The 23,330-nt window shown below is 43.2% G+C and overlaps 1 protein-coding gene across 1 annotated transcript in view; it reads right to left on the bottom strand.

Annotated features, from left to right (window-relative positions):
• DGKB (diacylglycerol kinase beta) overlaps nt 1–22,066 on the bottom strand; it is a 620,162-nt gene extending 598,096 nt beyond the window's left edge. Inside the window, exon 1 of the mRNA XM_059728962.1 lies at nt 21,802–22,066. The gene's annotated coding sequence lies outside the window, so the exon portion shown is untranslated. The remainder of the gene's footprint in view (nt 1–21,801) is intronic.
• Nucleotides 22,067–23,330: the final 1,264 nt, after the last annotated feature.

Raw genomic sequence — 23,330 nt, 5'->3', positions numbered from 1 at the left:
ACATCTGCAAGCAACCATAGTGCCTAAAAGGTTACTAAGGAGTAGCCCAGATGGATAATATTCCATCACAAAGCAACCTACAAACAGAGCAGCTGTTCATAAGTTCTGAGTTTGGCTTTACATCTCAAGACAGAGGCTAAGAACAATAATCTTTTTATCTTAAGGATGGCCATTATGTCTGTTATTTTTACTGTATTTAGCTTTATTTGCTTTTCAAAGTTTTCCATGTTAAGAGTTTCCCTTTTTAAACAGTTCCACTATTGTATTGTTCCACTATCTCTCCTTCCATTTTTATATAGAAATGACTAAAGATTTAGGTGCTTTATGAAAAGGCCATATCTGGAATGTACATTGAGTTTGTATTTAATTGCAATTCTGTAAGAGTAAATGTAAACAACACTGAGAGAACATTTGTTGTTTAACAAGTGAATTGGTTTGTAAGAATTATTCTGTATTGTTCAATCCTGAATGGATTCATGGAAGTTTTCAAATTAAAAGATTTTTTAACGGCCCTTTGGTCTATTTTGTTCCCCAAATGCATAGGATTTGCATGTATAATTCCTTCCCCAAAGAAATGATCTATATAAAACACAAATGGTAGAATAGACTCTTTTCAGTATCCTTATTCTAGCAATGAAAATAAAAGCTTGGTTCTGCTTCCTAAAATGATTTGTTATAAATGGAAGAGCCATCTACTTCTTTTCTTTATTACATACTGGAGTACGGAGAGTAGATTTCTACAATGTATAAAAATAAATAAATAAACACACCATTGTGGAGCTCCTTTCTTCAATTCTTTGTATTTTAGTGAATATTCAACCTGGGCAAGTAAACAGTGTGTTGCTAATGGGAACTGATGGACAGGCTGAAGCCAGTCTGAAAGGAAAAGGAGTCCAGGAGAGCTGGTTGTATTTTAAAGAAACCTTACTGAAGGTACAGGAATGAACCACCCCACTACACAAAAAGACTAGCAAGTATAGCAGATGAATAGCCTAGATTAGCAAGGAATTCTTCAGTGAGCTAAAACACAAAAAGGAAACTTACAAGAAGTGGAAACTTGGACAAACAACTACAGAGCACTACAAGAGTATTGCTCTGTATGCAGGGATGAAATCAGAAAGGCCAAAGCGAACTGGAGTTGAGCTAGCAAGGAACATGAAGAGTAACAAGAAGGGTTTTTACAAGTATGTCAGCAACAAGAGGAAGATCAGGGAAAGTGTAGCTCCCTTATTGAATGCAAGGTTCAACCTAGTGACAGATGATGAGGAAAAAGCCGAAGTACTCAATACCTTTTTTACCTCAGTCTTCACAGGGAAGGTCAACCTCCTATGCCCCCCAACTACTGCACCTGGCAGCATAGTTTGGGGAGGAAGAAAGCAGCTAACAGTAGGAAAAGAAACAGTTAGGGACTATTTAGAAAACTTGGATATATACAACTCCACAGGGCTAGATGTAATGCAACCAAGGGTGCTGAGGGAGTCTGCCAAAAGGATTGCGGAGTGGCTGGCCATTATCTTTGAAAACTCATGGCAATTGGGACAGGTCCCAGATGATTGAAAAAGGGCAGATATAGTGCCCATCTTTAAGAAAGGGAAGAAGGAGGATCTGGGGAACTACAGACCATTCAGCCTCACCTCAGTCCCTGGAAAAATAATGGAGCAGGTCCTCAAGAAATCCATGTCCAAGCACTTGGAGGAGAAGGACATGATTAGGAACAGTCAGCATGGATTCACTAAGAGCCAGTCATGCCTGATCAACCTGCTTGCTTTCCATGATGAGATGACTGGCTCTGTGGATGTGGAAAGAGCAGTAGTCATGATATACCTTGACTTTAGCAAGGTTTTTGATAGTCTCCCACAACATTCTCACAAGCAAGCTAAGAAAGCATGAGTTGAATGAACGGACTGTAAGGTGGATAGAAAACTGGCTTGATTGCTGGGCTCAAAGGGTAGTAATCAATGGGTCAATATCTAGTTAGCAGCCGATATCAAGAGGAGTATCCCAAGAGTCAGTCCTGGGGCCAGTTTTGTTCAATATTTTCATCAACAACCTGGAAAATGAGTGCACCTTCTGCAAATTTGCAGACGACACCAAGCTGGGGGGAGTAGAAGATACACTGGAAGGTAGGGCTAGGATTCAGAGAGAGACCTAGACAAATTGGAGGTTTGAACCAAAAGAAATCTCATGAAGGTTCAATAAGGACGAGTACAAAGTCCTGCATCTAGGATGAAACAATCCCATGCACCCGTATAAGCTGGGTACTGACTGGCTGAGCAGCAGCTCTGCAAAGAAGGACCTGGTTATAGTAGACAATAAGCATTTATTTTAGTCATTCCATATCGTTTGAGCTGTTCACCTATTGCTGAAGAGCAAGGTTGAAAGTTTTTAAGACCCGGCTAGACAAAGCCTTGGTTTAGTTGATATAGTTGAGGATGGTCCTGCTTTAAGCAGAGGGTTGGACTAAATGACTTTGTGAGGTCCCATCCAACCCTAATTTTCTATGATTCTATGAAAGGCTAAGTACTAGCAAATGGATATGTAGTTATATTCCAGAAGCAGCTAGGCACACCAACTGAGATCAAGTCCCATTATATTTGGTGCTGCGTACATAGATAATAACGGACAGTCATAGCCCAAGCTGCTTACAATCTAACCAAATAATAAAGACAAAGGGTCAAAGAAGGGAAATTTTAGCAACCACATTTCACCTGGAGTGATTTCAGGCACAATTCACATTCTGCAAGACTGCAATGGCCAGAAGGTACCTACTGAGATTTTTAAGAGAGCCTAAGAATCAACCTCCATTATTTTCTGCCTTTTAAGATGGATAAATACTTTCGAACAGGTAGTCTCATGTTACATAGGGGACCTGTCAAACTTAGATCTGCAATCAAGTACACTGTTTTAATCACAAAATCAACTTGACATATTTTCTAAAGCTAATTTAAGTAGTGTGTGCATCTTCAAATAGAGTGTTGATAGTCAAGTTCTCTGTGAATTTAATATCTTATCCAAGGCCCTTTAAAGTTGGCATGAGTCTTCCCACTGGCTTTAAATGGACTTGTATGAAAATTCTTTCATCCCTGTAGCCCCTTTCACTATGAGATGCATTAAATTTGGCACCAAGAAGCAAACTGATTACAAGCAAAACCAAAGGAAGGAGGAAACCAAACAAGTAAGTATTAATACTAGAAGGCAGAGAGAGCAGATAAGCGCAAAATGTTATTACTGTGTTCACTGAATATCAACCAGCACAATGTATATTTAAAATGTCTTTCTTCCCTAACTTAATAAGACAGGACACTACTACAAATAGTAAAGTATGAATTTTAAAAGAATAGGTTTTTAAGTCTAACAGTCCCACTAAGTGATGGTTCAAAAGTCACATTTTTTTCCTGGTCAAAAACCTACAGTAAACAGTATGCGTCTTCTTCCTATTTACCTCCAATAAATATTATGCATATATTCCTTTATAAAATTCAAATATGCATATTTTCCTTGACAGTTAAGATGCAATTTATACAACCACCCAAAATACTTCCAGAAAAATAACAGGGTTTTTTTCATTTTAATTCATACATCACTTTGAAATCCTATTTACTGTAGGTTTTTGCCCTACAGTAGGAAAAAGTTTGACTTTTGAACCATCAGGGGCTGTTAGACTTAGAATTTATCAGAAGTTGCATCTTCTACTGTTTTGCGGATGGTAAATTTGCCTGGGGACAAATCATTCTACAATGAAAATTGTGTTAAATTGGGCCACATTTCCCATCTTTTTTTATCAGAGCTCAGTGACTTCAATGAAAAGTGTTATGCTTTTCCTTAAATTTCCCTAAATAGTATGTAAATGTCTTAAATGTAAAGTTTAGGAAGAACATGACAGAAAAATAGCCAACCCAAGAGAAAAAAAAAGGATGATGACAAGCATCTTCATAACTTTTTTTTTTTTTTAAGTGCCACAAAACCACACACACACACACACACACACAAAACAAACCCACCAGGATTTCAAACAAAATGAGTTCATCTGACACTCCTTTTTACTCTCCGTTCCAACCATTAACAACCTTCTCTAGCTATTACCAGGGAATGAGTGTAAAGACAAACAACTACAGATAAAACACAGCCATGCATTGTGGAAATGAACACCTAGAGGACTTGTGTTTAACCAAAATATTTCAGCAAATTTCCAAGTTCCCCTGGGAAACTTACTATTGACAGAGCCACAGTAACCAATCATTTCCAGATGGCACCTCTCTTGTCTTAAGAGAGGCAAGTTGATCTAGTCACCTTTGGAGTTGACCAGCTAAGACACTGGGGGCAAATCTTTCTGGTAGGCATGCACAAATTAGCCTTGTACCATTCCTAAGTGCTGCTCTGCTTTCTGCTCCCAGCTCTGTGCTCCCTGCCCAATCTGCCACTTGGCTTTCTGCTTCCTGCCCTATCTACCACTATGCTGCCTGTCCCCTGCATGTCACACAAGAGGCTGCCCATGGCACTTGTGCCACTCATGCCACAGATTAGCCACCCCTAAGGAAGTCACTGTGAGTTTGCTTGGCTATTTCATATATTTCAAATGTATTGTACATGCTCTACATCTACAGTACGTTACTGAAAGCAGAACAGAACACGCTATACTTGAATGCTTTAGGCATATATTCATTTAAAAAATTGCTGGAATGAGCTGTTTGAATTTGGACTGGGAGATGAATGATATAACATTCAGCACAGGTAACAGCAATCATAAAATATGCTTCGTCAACAGTAAAAAAAAAAAACAATGACAATATAAACCTTCTGTTTCTATATATCATATCCGATTTAAAACAAAATGCCCTGTAAAAAATAAGAGTAAAATAATCCTTAAATTATGTGAATGGCAGGGAGAGAGGGGGAGACAGAGAAAGAAAGTCCAATAATCCAAAGGAGAAGAAACCTAAAGTCTATTTAGTAATTTAACAGTACAACACTTCAGTAGGCCAATTGCTTTGATCAAGAAAACTTGAGAATATTTTAGTTTACCTAATATATGGATACAGCCATAATTAAGTGAAAAATGTTTTTGGAATGAACAAAGGAGGACTAACCTTACTTTTGTCTTTCCCTGAAAAGGAAGACTTAACAGAAAATCCACTGCCTACAAATCCAAAGTTTTTACAGTGATAATCAAAGCTCAAGAGGCTGTGTTTTGGTCAGACAGTCATGTATTATAGATAATACTTTCCAATGAGTTATTGCCATTCATAGATTCATAGATGTTAGGGTCAGAAGGGACCTCATCAGATCATTGAGTCTGACCCCCTGCCCTAGGCAGGAAAGAGTGCTGGTGTCAGATGACCCAGCCAGATGCCTATCCAGCCTTCTCTTAAAGACCCCCAGAGTAGGGGAGAGCACCACCTCCCTTGGAAGCCCATTCCAAATTCTGGCCACCCTTACCGTAAAGAAATTCTTCCTGATGTCCAGCCTAAATCTGCTCTCTGTCAGTTTGTGACCATTATTCCTTGTCACCCCAGAAGGCTCTCTGGTGAACAGAGCATCTCCAATTCCTTGCTGCCCCCTGCCCCCAATGGGGGCCCCAATGTAGGCGGCCACAAGATTACCTCTCAGACTTCTCTTACAGAGGCTGAAGAGATCCAGGTCCTCTAGTCTCTCCTCAAAGGGCTTGGCCTGCAAACCCTTAACCATACAAGTGGCCCTTCTCTGGACCCTCTCTAGGTTACCCACATCCTTCTTAAAGTATGATGCCTAAAACTGGATGCAGTACACCAACTGCGGTCTGACCAATGCCACATAGAGGGGAAGTATCACCTCCTTGGTTCTATTTGTCATGCATCTGCTGATGCATGATAAAGTGTGGTTAGCTTTGCTGATGATTTCATCACACTGACGACTCGTGTTCATCCTGGAGTCCACTATGACTCCGAGACCCCTTTCCACTTCTGTGCTTCTGAGAGGATCATTCCCCAGCCGATAAGCATGCTGAATATTTTTACTCCCTAGGTGCAGCACTCTGCATCTGTCCTTGTTGAACCGCATCCTATTGTGTTTAGCCCACTCTTCCAACCTGTCCAGGTCTGCCTGCAGTCATTCCCTACCCTCTGGTGTCTTCACTTCACCCCACGATTTAGTAACATCCACAAATTTGGACAGAGTACACCTCACTCCAAGTCACTGATGAAGCCATTGAAGATTACAGGTCCAAGGACGGAGCCCTGCTGGACCCCACTGCTCACATCCTTCCAGATTGATACCGACCCACATCTACTACCACTCTCAGGGTGCGAGCCCCAAGCCAATTTGCCACCCATTGGACTGTGTAAACATCTAAGTCACAACCTCTTAATTTATTTATGGGATGAGAGTGAGATACCGTATTGAAGGCTTTCCTAAAATCCAAGCAAACAATATCCACTTCTACTCCTGCGCCTAGGCATTTTGTGACCTGGTCATAAAAAGAAACCAGATTAGGAAGGCATGATCTACCTGCTACAAACCCATGCTGGTTGCCCTGCTGCATTATATTTCCCACTGGACCCTCACAAATATGATCCTTGATAATCTTTTCAAAGACTTTTCCAAGGATAAAGGTGAGACTAACTGGCCTATAATTACTCAGTCATCTTAGTCACATTTATTTTCCTGTTGAGTATTTTGAAAATGCAACATTGAGTTCTTCAGAAACATTTGGGGGGGGGGGGGGTTAAGATGACTTTTTTTTAAATAAGGTTATTGACCTTGACCCTGACTGGTTATGGATATCACACATTACAGATTTTTGCTGTTGTGGCAGAATGGGATTTATATCCCTGTATTTATATATTCACTTAGAAGGTATCTTCTTGTGTCATTCAGCATATGCGAATTCACGATGCTGAACAATGGACCAAAAGCCTTCAGACTGTAAACCAGTGGTTCTCAAACTCATCAAATCGAAGCAGGTCTTGGAAAATGCCACCGCTTAGTTTTCACTCATTTTCTGACATACATACATACATGTATACAATTACACACACACACACACACACACACTTGGGCGGAGGGACACTTACTGAGTTTTGGCAAGCCATTGAGGGCCACATGACAGGCAGCCAGGGGCAGATATATATTAATTTTGTAAATTTTTTAGGGGCCCCACAGGCTGAATAGAATGACCTGGCAAGCCGCATCCAGCCCACGGGCCGCATTTTGCCCACCCCTGCTTTAACCCTTCTATCAATTTTTATCAAACCAACACTGACTTGGGATATTTATGATTTGTTGGTCTTCCTTGAAGACAGCAACTCATGATCCTATATACATGTCAGTAGGATAAGATCATAAGCTATAGGTGAAGTGACAGATAAAGTATTGATTTTCACCAAAAAATTTACAACTCATAATAAAAAAGCCAAATGATGTAATAAAATGTTGGGTTATAAACGTTTAACTGTTTATAATTTGTAAAGAATAATTTATTAAAAATGTTAACACTTTTTTGTTTTTCTAGTAAGTTTGGACAGCTCACAATTTTCCTCAAAGATATTCATTATTTTAAATTAAATTCAAATTAAAGTTGTTTTGACTGCACAGATAGATATGGAGGCACCTTTTCTTACTGAGAAAAGGGTAAGTCAGACTTTCAGTCAGAAGGCATGCATTTATGAACCAAATTTTGTTTTCTACCAATAATCTCTAAAATGTTCTTTTAAAAAAGACCTTCAAGCAACCCTGCCAATAACTCATTTGCTAAAATAAAAGCTCGAAAAATAGGGAAGACAAGAACACAAAATAGTCAAATTAAATTTGTTTAAAATTTCCAAATTAAAATTAGCAGAATATTTTTACAGCATTAACTATGCTTTATTTAAAAGTACCTTAATTACTACATGCTAAAAAGAATGGTGGGTTTCTGCACTGTTGTACGAGTCAAATAAAAAAAAAAATCAATTCGTGTACAGCTTTAGCATTCTCTAAATATTGACTCTTAACCCTTGTAGTTAATTAATGAGTATCCTAAACAGTAATAGATATCTTTTACAGGCTATAAATTTAAATCATGATTGCAGTACACGATGAATGTTTGAGCATATATTCAGCATATAATCAGCAATAAAAATCATAATCACAAGAAAAATGTTTAATGACAGTTTAAATTACTTTGGATTTGATTACAGAAGTCTGAAATGGAAATATAATTTAAAGATACCAAAACCAAAAAACTAAAAATTAAAAGACAACTGCTTTGAAACAAAATCAGTTTCCATTTCACTTTTTAAAAATAAATGCAATCATGATTTCTCCCAGGAAATCCATTTCCATTACATTTTGTCAAGTTATTCAGATTTTTTGAGACTAAAACACATAGAGGACTTGAGCAAATTGCAAAGACAATTTAAAAAAATAGGGGATCAAATGAAGGAAAACACTAAGTCAGTTCTATGAACAAAGCTAAGACAATTAGTTGCACTTAATATGTGTCCCAGGGATGAAGGGTCAGGCAAGGAGGAAGCCTTATTCAGAGGCAGACCCCAGACCAAAGAAAAAGAAAAAAAAAAAAACCTGCTGTAGGGGCCCGGAGGAGCGAAGAGGCACGCCGGGGAAAACCCCCCCAGTGGTTTATCAGCCGCGCCCATCTCCAGCTGGGGCCGGGTGACGCTACGAAGAGGCGTCACCTGGTGAAGATAAAAATCAGCCCCAAAAATCACAGGAAAGGGGCCACCAAGGGCCGGAGAACCAGCGGGAAACCGCCGGGCGGAGAGCATCCAGCTGTTGCAGTCAGCAGCAGCGGCAGGAGCTGCAAGAGATCCCCGAGCTGAAGAAGCCCAGCAGGGATCAAAGGAGCTGGCGGAGAGACTGGAAGCGGCAGCGGTGGCAGCAGCAGGAGCTGCAAGAGATCGCTGAGCCAGAGAAGCCCGGCGGGGATCAAAGGAGCCAAAGGAGAGACCAGCAGCGGCTGCAGTGAGAGCTGGCGTGGGAGCTCTTACCAGAGGCAACAGGTGCTGCAGCTCCAGGGCAGAGGCAGGTCCTGGAGGGGAAGAGAGAGACCCCAGCTGGGGCGGAGGCGTGTACCCCGACCCCAAGGGCACACTAGCTTAGGGGCGTTAGGGGCTAAGGGAGTGTGGGACTCTCCCCATGGTTACCCCTCATCCATTTTGCTCTTCTTTTGTCCCATTGCTCTTGTAGTTGAGGTATCAGTTTCTATTTGTCACACTGGGTTGTTTCGGGGCCCTGGGGTTTTATGGTGGGGGGTATCAGTGGTGTTTTCCTTTTTTGGGGGATGATCTACTTTAGTTCCCTGTCTAGAGCAGGTTCGCAGAGCCCCCTGTTCCAGGCTGGGGTGGAAGTGACCCCAGTCAAGGGCGGGAAAGAATTCACATGAGTGCGCAGGAAGGAACCGCAGCATCTGCCGTAGATAGCGCAGGGCGTCAAATGTGACAACTCCAAAGGCCGTGTGTCACCAGACCCTCTGGGTCGGCTAGAGCCTGAGGCTCCCACCGGCGAGGGAGGACACGTGGGGACCGGAAAGATATCAACAGGGAATAGCCGCAAAAGATCTTGAGGCTTGTCTCGAAGGTTGGCATATGGCCAGGGTGTAGGGGAGGCTGGAGCCCCGTGGACATCCACTGGGATGCATGACCACTCTGGAGACACACTCAAAGGGGACCCCTTTCACTGAAAGACCATCCAAAGTCGTGGCAGGCGAGTTTGGGGGACACCCCGAAGGCAATTGAGGTACCCTCTGGGGTCTACGCAAGGTTCCCTGGTGAACAAGGTCAGCTGCTCAGGCAAAGGCAGCGCGGGAGTGAGCCTTCGAGCAGAGACCGGCACAATATGCAACAAAGACAACACAAAGATGGAATAGGATCCAAGTCCAAGACACCCAAGTACATTTAAGTGTTTTTTTAGGACTCCAGGTGACTAAATACAAATATATTTAACCCTGAATAGTAAGCATAAAACCATTGATATTTCTAGATTCCCTATGTATATCCTTATTGACCTGAAAGTTCCCAAGCTGACAACATGGCATACCGTATATGTTCAGAAGTGATCCACAGCAGCCACCTAAACATCTCTTCACACACTATGCCCTTTTGCAATCTATTACTATCCAGGAAGTGCTGTACATAAACTCCACACAAATCTCCAGTTCTTTAAGTGGACAAAAGCCATGCCAAGTGGCTGTTTGAAGGTGAGATTATCAATGTACATGGTGGACTCTAGCTTTTTCTCAATACCTAATAAGGAGCCCTGTCCAAGGTTCTGAGACCCATTCAGGCAGAAGGAGTTTGAATATACTTCTCCCACTTCTCAGGAAGTCTCACAACCACTCTGCTCCGTGGACTACGGCCTATACAGAGCTGTTCCCAATGCTCTTTATTCACTTTTTCCAACAGCTAATGTAAAATAAGGTTTCCCTCCGTCCCTAGGAGCATCCCATGGAACAGGAACTTTCTCTTCTTTACTCCTTTGAGATTTTGTCCAATTAGTGACAACTAGTGTGGAAGCATATCATCAAAGTCCTTTCAGAATATTCATTTTGAACCTTCACTTCAATATGAAAACACTTTACTACAGGAATATAACCCAACTGGCACAGGAATGCATATGCACTAATATCCTACTACAAATGTAGCTGATTGAGATCAAAGATAAATTCAAGTAGATTCAATGCTCTGTCTTGTCTGAGACTTCTAAATAATATGACAACTGCGAATCCAGACAGTAGAAGATGGAAGTGCTGAGAGAGCAAAAAATGAAGTTATACATGAACACCACTCTTTTGGCTCTTAATTTCAAAGTTAATGCTATGACAATCCACAGTGAAGCCAAAGCTGTTAAAAAGAGGAGACAGCACTGAAGTGTTACTTTCCTTTACAGAGTAGGAGGCAATTATCGAACCTTCTGGATCATGGTTTGTGCATGACAGATTACCTAAACCTTCGAAGCGTACACATAGGCAAAAGTATGGAGGAGCAGAGGCTGCTCAGACCTTCCATCTTCCCTTAAACCACTGAGACAGAATCCAAAGGTCAGACTAAGTCCAGATGTTTGGTGCCCCAATGGCTGCAGTTACGTGCATGTCTAGAATCTAAACCTGGGTCACCCATGACCAAGAATTGAGGCAAGAATGAGGCAAGAATTCTACCACTGAACCATAACAGCAGGGCTTTAGAGTAAACTGTGAAGAAATTGCCCTAAGTGGGTAGAACCCAAAAATTATCTTTGAAAACAGATTTATCACAACCCCCCTCCACAGAATTACTTTTGAAATCTCTGCAAGAATTGATGCTCTATCAGTATTAACCCCTGCTCTGTACTTTTCACCCCATTCTAATAAGTACGTTTTATTCTTAAAAATATACATTGCATTATTTGAACAATGGTAAAGGATTGTATCAGTTAAATAGATTCCAACTCCGAAATGGCTCACTATTATTTTGTATGGTTTTATATACAATACTAGGTCATGAATTAAAAAATGTATCCTGCAATCAAATAATGGAAAAATGTTACATTGGGGTTTTAACTTTGATGAATCTCAACCTTAGAGTGTCTACATGGCATGCAAACTTCTTTTAACATCATTTTTTATATGAAATATACCATATAGCTCTGAAAATGATTTCTGAACTATTTTAATTCAGGAGTTGGCAACCACAAAGAGGCTCAACCTAGCCCAACGTGGCACAGGGAATCAGGTGCCACACGCTGCACTAAGCCACCTGTCCCCACTGCAACGTCCCCTTGAGCAGCTCTTCTGTTGATCTCTTGTGCCTGTGCTTAACTCACTACAGAGGGCTGGGTATCTGCAGCAGGAATAAGCACAAGTGACTTAGCTCTCCAGATGTCAGAAATTTGTGGTGCACAGCAGAGTGCCAGCCACAACCTCCATCCAGCCTGAAAGGACAAAAGGTTGCCAACATGTGCTTTAATTACCTATGAAATATTCTAAAAGATGCACAATTTATTAATTTTAAATGGTTTAAATTTTGGTTTCAATAAATATTTGATATAGTGCATTATTTACATATTTGTGTTCTTTGTCTAAAGAAGAAAATCAGCTAATAAGTACATCAGCGTGCTAGTAGCTCTTAGAATATGATTGATTGTTTTGAATACTGCAGTTTATAAGAGCCTATTTGCAAAACTCTAGAAATGACTCTCTCCATCAACTACAAAAAGATTCCTGTGACTTATGTTCATTCAACCTGAGTAGGAATTCACAGATTTTTTTGGTGTAAAGACTTGCATTTCCTCTTGTGCATTATGAGAAATATTGGGTCATTCATCAAGATTATTTCTCTCACCACCAAGACAGACAAGTAAAATTCACCAAGGTCTAGTCATAAGTATCATGATTGTTCATACAAATAAACTCACAAGTTGTTGTTCATAGTCTCTGGATGCCAACAAATTAAACAGATAGATAGATTTCAAGTCTTTTGTGCAATATGTAGCTTTTAGTAAAGGACCTTTAATGTTATAGCCGCAGAGAGATCCACTTCTGACAATTCCAACTTACTTTCCATAAATCCTCCCTAAATTTAAAACTGTGAAGTGAACATGTTCACTGTCAATTATTTTTCCATTTTCTGTAAAATGTAGAACAAATTTAGGTTAAGAAGCTGAGTAAGCCTCCACAGGATTGGAGCCTACCAGAAAAAATGTAAAACTTCAAAACATTATTCCAGGTTTTTAATTTTTGTTCTAATAATACATATTTCCATTTTCATATAAATATTTTAAAAGACAGGCAGATACTTTTATATGAAAAATAAAATCACACAGAATATATATGTTCAAGAAGTGGAAGTTTCCAACTGTACTTATTTTATGCAGGCAATTTTTAGATCTAGCCATAGTGAACGTGGAGGAACAAAAATTAAGTCTTGCTAAAATTTACCCTATTTTACACTCATCTCAACAGCATATTATTTCATGTTCATTTTTACTAATGCTTGAATGTGTTTTATACATTTTCAGAATTTGGACGCTCCATTTTTTCTAGTTACAGAACACTGAGTAAACGCCCAAAGTCTAGAACAATTTATAACTAACCCAAGCCACCATAAGTATTATATTCAAAATGGTAAAAATGTTATGTATCAATGGTATCATCTTGTATGACACCGGCTCAGAGTAAAGGATTCCTCCTTTTTTAAAATTCTGTTAAAAATTATTAAGTGTTTCTAGAAAGCCAGGGGTCTCATTTCTTCTAAATTCTAAGAGTTTTGCCACAAGCATAGACCCTCAGGTATGAACAAAATAAATAGTTACACCAATTTAGAAGGACAAGACTTAGGCATTTCAAAACAAGTTTGCACCTGTTTTAGGCATCTTCTCTGCCCCACATTAACTGGCAGTTAAACTGGTTATTTAGAAACAACTTCTTTCTAGAACAAGATGTCTGGGGCACCTGCCCAACTTTTCCCTCTTAGACAGATATGTGCCAGAGAATCTCAGGGTGAGTCTCCATAGCCAGGGAAAGATGGGAAAATGCACTACAGGGTCTCTCAGGTACACTTCTTTAAGCAGGGAAGGCCTGGGTGTTCCCATTTATGGAGACACATCCATGGGGATCACTTGAACGCATCTGCAGAAGCAGGGAAAGCCTGGGTTTTCCCACATATGGAGAGGCACACCTCTAGAGATCACCCAGGCACATCTCTAAGGGGAGAAAACCCAGTGTTTCCTGCTTAAACTGGCGTGCCCAGGAGATCCCAGGGTTGCGTCTCCATAAGAAGAGAACATCAAGCTTTCCTGCTTACAGAGAAATACCCAAAAGATTCCTAGGGCACATCTCAGTGGGTGCATCCACCTGTGCTATTAATCTGAAGTAGGCTACAGCACAGTAAAAATATTGCACAGCCCGGGGCTGGCCAGGAATCATCCCATTATGGACAAGGTCCAGCCAGCTCCATGCTGTGTGGAGAGATCTTCTGGCAGCCCACACAAGGCCAGCTGGGACCTGCCCCAGAATGGGATACTTCCTGGCCAGCCCCAGGCTGATAGGAGAACTCTCCATGTGCATCCCAGACCTGGCTGGGACCTGTCCGCTCTCCAGAGAATTCTCCACATAGCCCGGAGCTAGCTGGCACCTGCCCCAGAATGGGACAGTTCCTGGCCAGTGCTGGGCTGTGTGGGGCAGAAAGGAGCTCCCAAGTCCCAGCACTGATCAGCTCCCAGATCCTGGGGGAAGCTAAGAGTTTAGTAGTGCCAGAACCAGGGGCATTCCCTGTCCCCTGTGGCCCGCTACTGTACGGACTTACCTAGAGCAGATTTGCTCCAGGCCAGCATTCACACATACACTACTGCACAGTATCTACTGCACAGTTAAGTTACTACCTCTTTACAGGTAGTAACTAACTGCCTAGTAGACTACTGTATAGTATACATGTGCACATGTAGACAGTGATGTTTTACTATGCAGTAGATTAGTCTACTGTGCAATAAAGTGTCTCATGTAGATATACCCTGTAAGCAGGGAACCTTGGGCTTTCCCCACTTAAGGAGACGTGCCTGGGAGATCCTGTGGGTGAGTCTCTATAAGCAGAGAAATCTGGGCAGGTCCTCTAGTGCCTTGAAGGACCCAATTACCCATGGAAATTCCCAGGTTGTACACAACTGGCCCCTTCAGCCTCAGAAGAACATATCACCCATTGCCTCACAGCTGAATAAGCAAGACAACAGGCAACGAAAGCATTTCATCCAATGCAGCAGATCAGCTGTGCTGGTGTGTCTTTGCACAGCTGATCTGCCTCATTTGGCAACATCTGTTTTTGTCCTGTTACAGCCCCATGATCTTATAGCAGTACAAGTGAGCTAAATCATGCTAATTTCAACCCCTTATGAAAGAGACTTAAAAACTGTAGTTACAGGAGCACTGAAATAGCTTACATCAGTATCCTTTGATATTGAAACAGTTGTTACAACTCTCTATACAGTACCCCTAATTTAGTTTCCAATTACTGCAGGATATGAGCAGACACACTAAACCAGCAGTGTCAAATGAAGGACTGGATCCAGCCCACAAGGCTCCCAGAGGGGCTGAGAATGTGTGGGCAAGTCCTGCTACCAAAATCCAGGACACAGAGCCCCAGCAGCAAGGGCTTCCTGACAGCTGAATTAACTCCCCAAAACCATCACCACTTGCCCTATCACCACTACTGAATCTTATGGTCTGGATTTGGCCTAGAGAGCAGGGTGAGTTTGACACCCCTACATAAAACCACTGCAATAAGGTGAGGTGCACTCTTTAAAACTGTTATAATATTTGTCTGTCAGGCCATTAACAGTTATTTCTGCCCTTCCTTACTTTCTTCTCTGAATTTCTTCCACTTCTCCACAGGTCCCAGATATATATTGATATAGACTATTCTCTGTCTTGAGAAAGGCACTGCAAAGAATCATACTCTGATTCTCTGGTTGGCCCCATCATAGAGCTTGCCATTTTTTTCAGTTGTCTGAATTTATTCATAGATTCATAGATGTTAGGGTCAGAAGGGACCTCAATAGATCATCGAGTCCGACACCCTGCATAAGCAGGACAGAGTGCTGGGTCTAGATGACCCCAGCTAGATGCTTATCTAACCTCCTCTTGAAGACCCCCAGGGTAGGGGAGAGCACCACCTCCCTTGGGAGCCCGTTCCAGACCTTGGCCACTCGAACTGTGAAGGAGTTCTTCCTAATGTCCAATCTAAATCTGCTCTCTGCTAGCTTGTGGCCATTATTTCTTGTAACCCACAGGGGCGCCTTGGTGAATAAATACCCACCAATTCCCTTTAGTTCGCCCTCAGGCTAGGGCCCTAGTCCTGCAAATATGTAACCTTTTTTTGAGTAGTCCCTTATGATTACAGGACTGAGCTGCAGGACTGAGACCCTACGTATGTTATCTGATATTACCAGTAACTTCAAACAAAAAAGAGTAGCAGCAATGTCCAACTCAAGCCAGATACCAACCAACCTGATTCCTTAAATCTGTGCACTTTAAAACTATTCATCTGCATGGCTGACTTCCCATAACAGACTTGCTGGTGGAAATTCCCTTCCAAACAGGGTTCAGTTCCACATATCAGTGACAACTGTACTTAATCTTACTGTTGCAGAATTCCAAAAGGAAATTATTCTGAAGCTTGTTCTGCTTGAAAAGGTAAAGAATTAAAATTCTGGAGGTGGTTGTCAGCTTCCTTCTACAACCCTTCAAATCCTAAAAGCTAATGCACTCGAAGCAGCAGGAAATTAACTAGCATTGGTCAGCTTCCTTTGAAGTTAAATTCTTTAGAGGGAAAATTAGAACAACTGGGGGGAGCGGGGCACCCGTGTCATTATATACACAAAAGGTCCATTGCTGCTCCCACTGGAGAACTGAGTCAACAGGGTCTAAAACTGAGATACCAACATGTGGCTTTAAAGCTTTACCTTTCTTCTTAAAAGAAGAAAAAGCTTATCGAGATGTAATATTTCAAATATATTTGATTCATTACATGGAAGAATAAAAAGTGTTATTTAGGACAGGATTGGTAGTGTTGAAGTAATGTTGTAGCTGCGATAGGCCCAGAAGTATGAGTGGGGCAAGAATTTTTGTGGGTAACAGTCTTTTATTGGATCAACTGCATGGTTGGGATTGACTTGGATGAGATTTCCAGTATCACAGAACCCTTCCGGTCTCTTGGAGAGAAGCAGACAGCAGAGCTAAGCATCAAATGAAACAGCACCTTGTGTAAAACTGCACATGTAAATAAATACTAGCTATAAGAGAAATTATCAAATCAACAGGCAAGAGAGATGCAGTAAGAACCTGATAAAAGGAAAAGCAAGGTTGTTCAGGAGGGTCATTATTGCCTGCGAAGTGCAGAGATTAGCAAGTATCAGGGCAATTGTAACAGAACATGAAGTAATCATCTATGCTGAGTCCCTGGTTCTTAGGGTGCCTATACACGTGCATTGAGGCTGCTTCAGTGTATTGTAATTACAATATAATTAATATAATCTGCTGGAGCATGGTAATTATGTGCTCCAGCAGACTCTGGCATCATGTGCATCAGTGTCCCGACTTTAAAAAAATGGCAGCGGGGGCACTTTAAAGCTTGCTGGATGAGCTTTAGTTAAAGTACCCCCACCGCCATTTTTCAGCACAGGGACACTGGACACTTTAATGAGAGTAGCTCTCAGAGCTATCCTAATTAAAGCAACCCCCCCACCCCCTCCACAGCATGTGTATAAACACCCTCAGTGTCCAATAGGCTAATGAAGTGTTGTTCCCATGCTCCTCTCTTGAAAGCATTTTATAAATTTCCCTTGAGCATGAGAACTGTAAGATCACACCAGGTGCAAGTCCTGTGAAAAATCCCACCCCTGCCATGTTCTAGTGTCTATGTCCTTTTTCTTTTTTCATTGATCATTCATTCTGGCAGTGGCAATACATAGGGGGTGCACATGCACCCCCTGAAAGCACTGGTGCACCCCCTGACAGCCAGCGTTCCCTGCTTATGTCACTGACTGGCCACTGTGGGGGAGGCAACTGCGCGCCCCCCCACCCCGACTCAGGAGGCACCAGTCGCCCATACATTCTGGTACATTGTTTTTGTCTGGTTTCACCCACCATTTTCATAAGGACATATGGTGCACTGGATGGGATACACCACATTCTGGGACAGACGTGTACGATCCATGGATTTTGAGGGCTTTGTTGTGGGGAGTACTGGTTGTTGTGGAAACAGAGATTAATTGACATTTATCATTAAGGCAAGGCTGGGTCCCATTCAGTGCCTGTGGATCAACAGGAAATTTACTCCTGATGATAAGTTGGGCAGGGTTAGGGGCTGCCTGAAGCTTAGTTGTAGAAAGGCTGGCAACTTTTCCCTCAAGGTCTGGTCGGCAATTGTTTGAATCTTTTAATTGGTTCAAGTATGGGATAGGAGGTGGCAGCCATTTCTGACAACCTTTTTGCCACAAGAGGAAAAACAAAGAACAGAAAAAATCTGCCTGGACACCTCCCAGAGGACAGAGCCACATACTAGACTACATCAACTGTTTCAGGAAGAATGCTAGCAGTGAGTTTCTCAACAAAATCAGAACTGCAAACTCTGTCTCTCAGAGAGAAGCCAGACAGCCCCTAAGATCCAACAACAAAATAGTAATCAAATCACATGACAAAGAAGCTATTATCATCCTCAACCATCAGGACTACATTACTGGTACTAACAGACAATTCTGACAGCAACTACTATAAAGTACTTGGGGAAGATACCACACAAATATCACTCATGAACTGGAAAATATTATCAAATCTTTACCCTACCAACTTCAGGGAAAATCTACTTCCACTAACACAAAACTCTCCCACCCCAGGAATATTTTTATGCTCCCAAAGATTCACAGAGGAGACAACCTTAGCAGATCCATCATATCCAGCTGCAGTACTCTCACTGAACCGCTATCAAGACTCATAGAAACCATCCTGAAAGCACTTGTCACTAAAAAAGCAAGCTTTCTACAAGACACAACAGACTCTCTCAACAAGATCCAAAACATCAACCACTTCCCTGAGAAGGTCATACTTGCAACCATGGATATCACCAGCCTCTTCATGAATAAGCCACACCATGAAGGCACAGCTTCCAGCCTGAAATATCTATAGGGAAATGGACAACACTCAGATTTGCAACCACAACATACTGCACAAGGCATTCACTTCATTCACACCCACAGCAATTTTATTTTCAACAGCTGACACTTCCTCCAAACCATGGACACAGCTATCAGCACAGAGGCATCTCCCCAGTATGCCAAACTCTTCATCAGTCACTTGCAAGGAGGTTTTAGGAAACTGTGCCACCAAACCTGAACTATACTTGCATTATAGAGGTGCCATTTTCATCATCGAAACTGAAAACCTGGACTTGCTTACTGACTTTCACTACAGGTTTAACAACTCAATTCAATTCCCTCTGGAATACTTCTACACTAACATCAACTTTCTAGATACCAGGGTGTAAGTCCAGGATGACACCCTACAAACCAATATATACCAGGGCTGCTCAAACCCCAGCACACAGAGCTGAGTCATCCAGGATCTAGGACTCTCCAAAGGGCCAGGAAATTTGCCGACAGTGCTGTGGTGGCAGCATTAATTGCCGCTACCATACTGCTAAATTCCCAGAACTGCGGGAGTCCTGCAGGCCTGCTCTGAACACAGGGTCAGGCCAGCAAATGGCCAGATCAGGTGGGCCATCCTATTGTTCCCTATCCCCCACAGCCAGAACAGACCCAGGCTGTTTATACACCCCATGTGCCAGATTGAGACCCTGCTGCACTGGATCAAGCTCACCAGCCAGGTCCAGCCTACAGACAGACCTGGCACTGCCCATCTAGCCAACAGGAAGAAAAGGTTGGGCACCACTGATCTAGTGCATGGAGAGAGACAACATTTGTAATATTTCAAATACCCTTTAAAAAGCTCTTAAATTGAAGGGACAGATTCCACACAATACTTAAGCACTACAAATCAAGCAAAACCATATCAAAAGCTCCCTAGATGTATCTAAACTTGGATTTCAGAGGGGCAGCAGAAGCACTGCTGTTCTCTGTGAAGCCATGGTCTTAAGGAATCCCTCAGATGTCAGCATCTTTCACACTGCTCTCTACAGAGATATTGTATCACAGTGAGCAGGGGAAAAAGCGTGACAACCAGGATCCTAAGGTAGGTTATCATTCCCATCTTTGGAACCTGGTTAGGATTCCTGTGTTGCTAAACAACGTGTCACAAAACAAGAACTGTCTCTTCCATATCCTCTTCTTCCTGCCCACAGCTTTTTGCTCCCGTCTACTTGTGGCCCACACAGTACACACAGGAGATGAAGGGATGACAAAATGAGAACAGATAAATGATCAATATGGATATCAATAGAAAATAGATATGCTGTGCAAGACAAAAGTATGAGTGGAAGAGAAAACGGCAAATAAATATCTCTTAATAACAGATCTATTAAAATTGTGTTCAGGGAGAACATTTAACAAAGCAATGCACTATAAAGGTCACGCCAATGCAGTGAAAAGCAATCTTGTGTAAACTTCCAAATAAGTTCTCTCCTAGCTGTTTGAAATCAAAAGTATTGATTACGAAAGTTTAACCTGAGTCCCTCAACTTTTATTTCAAAAGGTAAGTGCTCATTAGCCTCCCAACACCAGAGTGCAAGCAGGCAGCAAAAAGCAAAAGTCCAGTCCAGTCGCATAACTGACTCTTTAAAATTTCTGTGTTGACTTATTCCTACCTTTCTTCATAAATCTGTTTCTTAAAACAACAATCAATTTTATTTCCTTCTTTGCCCATATGCTGCTCTAGCAGCTTTCCTACAGGTGTTTCACTGCTGTCTTCATTCCCCTTCTGACAAATTCAGCTGTTGCCCAGAGCTGTCCACCTGTATCATATAAAGATCTATATGATATTTTTCTCAAGTGCCGGTTGCAAAAAAAACGGAATACTGTCTAAGACACTTTAATTTACAAGAGCTTTGTTATTCTCAAGTTCCCTAACCTCTTCAAACAGGCACTTCTATATCTACCTAGGTATTTGTACTGATGATGCTATCATGTTATTCGAACATTTTGCTCTGACACTTCTTAAAAGTGTTCAAGAAATCTGCAACGACCTTTGCAGGCCATGTCCTACACATATTTATTCCTCCTAAACCCGTGTAACCTCATTAATTTCACAGGATTGTGTGGGTCTAAATAATACCCATGTGTAATAATTTCTTCAAAAAATATTTTAAAACTTAAGATAAAAGCAAACATCAGTCCACCGGCAATTAACTTTTAAGGGCTTGCAACTGCTTCATAAACAGTGCCATCCATAACCGCACCTGACCATGAGGTGTAGTGACATCCCAGCAAGAGATGACTGCTTCTTGATGTCAGATGTTTCCTAGAAGCTGCTTTCCTTCCATATAGCCTATGCTTTCCAGGCATAGCACGGTATTTCTGTATTACTGCTGGGGGGGGAAGGTGTCATTTCCTGTCATTTTATCTGCAAAGCATGGCAGGGGTCCAGGCCTACTTAGAAATGTGCGTTAGGCTCTCCAAAATGGGTCCGAGACACTTCTTGAGACCTAATGCAATCCCTCTTTGCAGAGAGTGATGTTTGTATGTTTTGAGCATTCAGAACTACTAAATTTAAAAAGAAAAGACATTCAAACTCTCACTGCTCAAACCTAAAAAGCTGTCTGCAGACCTTTGTAAAAGAGGGGTTTTTTTTTAAAGTCAAAGCCATTATTATTATTATTATTATTATTTTACAAAATGCCACTGCTTTCTATTGGCTGCCATATGCAGATCAGCCTAATAGTCCCTACCCGCAGTTGTAAATTATCTCAGATCTGAAAAAAAAAAAATAGGTTCCTCGATGCCATTTTTTGTACCGATCCTGCAAAAGTTCACTGGGATTTTTTCCCCCCACCTGCATGAAGGAGTCTCCGGGAAACCTGCCCTGGCAGAAGAAGACGACGAAGGTGAAGGGAAGGCTGCTGCTTCCCGAGGCTGAGGCCGGGTGAGCCTACCAAGGTCCCCGAGGAAAACCCTGCGCCGGGAGCCGCCTGCCGAGGAGGCAGGGGGCCAGCGCCCTCCGCCCGGCCGCCCGCCCGCGCGGTGCCCGCTCCCTCGCGGGAACCCGCCACCGCCGCCGCCACATGCCCCGGTGCCGAGAGGCCCCGCTTCCCCCCCTGCCCCCGCGGGCCCTGCGCCCCGGCGCGCGGGTCCCGGACGCGAAGCCCAGCTGCAGCCCCGGCCTGACCCCCCCGCGCCCCGCCCGCGCGGACTCACTGCAGTGCTCTGCCGAGCGGTGCCCGGCGCGGGGCTGCGGCAGCGGAGCCCCGGCCCCGCCGACTGCGAGGGGACAAGCGACCGCCTGCCCCTGCCCCAGAGACCTGGCGTCCAACACCCCCGCCGCGCGGGCAGCGCTCGCCGCAACTTCAGCGACGCCGGCGGCGGCTGCGGCGGGAGCCGGGAGGGCGCGGGCGGGCGCCAGTGCGGGTGCGCGGCAGCGCGGGTGTGCGGCACGGGCGGCCGTGGGCTGCGCGCACCTGGCCCCGCTCGCCGCGTGCGCGTGGGGGGGGCGGGGCTCTCCCCCGCACTGCTCGGGCCGGCCCGCACCCGGGGCACGTTTCCCCTTCGGCCGCCTGCAGGGAGCTGCCCGCTCTGCAATCTCGCGGCCCCGCGTCTCGGACACGCGGTTGTGCCTAGAAGCCGGGGGGGGTCCCCCGCCCAGGAATGAATCAAGGGTGGGGGGAGCAGGGGCTTTGCCCTCCCTAAGGGCATCCTTCCTCTTCTCCAGTAGCACACAGCCATAGAAAACGAGGGTTGGAACGGACCTCGGGAGGTCTAGTCCAGCTCCCTGCGCAAAGCTGGGCCAGCCCCAACTAGATCATCCCAGCCACGGCTTGGTCGAGCGGGTCTTCCAAGCCTCCAAGGATGGAGATCCCACAACCTCGCTGGGCAACCTGTCCCAGAGCTTTACTACCCTCCTCGGGAGAAAGTTGTTCCTGATAGCCAACCTAAACCTCCCTTGCTGCAACTTGAGACCGTTGCTCCTTGCTCTGTCATCTGCCACCACTGAGAACAGTCCAGCTCTTTGGACCCACCTTCAGGTAGTTGAAGGCTGCTATTATAATCACTGCTCAGTCCTCCCTTCTCCAGACTAAATAAGCCCTACTCCCTCAGTCTCTCCTCAGAAATCATGTGCCCCAGTCCCCTAAGCACTGTCACCAGGGATCTTATTATATACATCTATATAGATATTTATATATTAATGTGATTATATATATGTGTGTGTGTATAGTGTATACACAGGGGTTTAGGTTGTAGCCATGTTGGTCTAAGGATATAGGCAGACAAGGTTCCTTGGGTGAATTTGATATCTTTTATTAGACCAACCCAAATGGTTGGAGAATAGTTATTAAGCAAGCTTTCGGGTTCAAAAACCCTTCGTCAGACTAAGGAGGCTGCAGCAGTTGCTGTGTGCTCTTCCTGGATGGAATACACACACACACACACATATGCAATTTTAATCAGCGAACAACGTGGATTTAGGGTTTCTTTTTTAATCCCAAAATTGTGAACTTTTTTAAACCAGAGAAAAGCAGGATCCTTTTGATATCACTGCCCTCTGCTTCATCTCCTCCAATTTTGTCCACTGTAACCCCCAGATCCTTTTCGGTAGTATCTCATGATCACCAGGGGCAGATCCAGGGTGGGTGTGCTGGTGCATTTGCACCCCCCTTTGGTTCCTGCTCCACCCAGTGGTGTACCAGTGTGGTGGGGAAGGCCATGCCCCTGGGTGCTGGCCTGCAGGG

This window comes from Alligator mississippiensis, chromosome 5, assembly GCF_030867095.1.
Source record: "Alligator mississippiensis isolate rAllMis1 chromosome 5, rAllMis1, whole genome shotgun sequence".
NCBI lineage: Eukaryota > Metazoa > Chordata > Crocodylia > Alligatoridae > Alligator > Alligator mississippiensis.
Note: the sequence above shows the minus strand (reverse complement) of the source record. Positions and strands in the feature narration are given on the sequence as shown.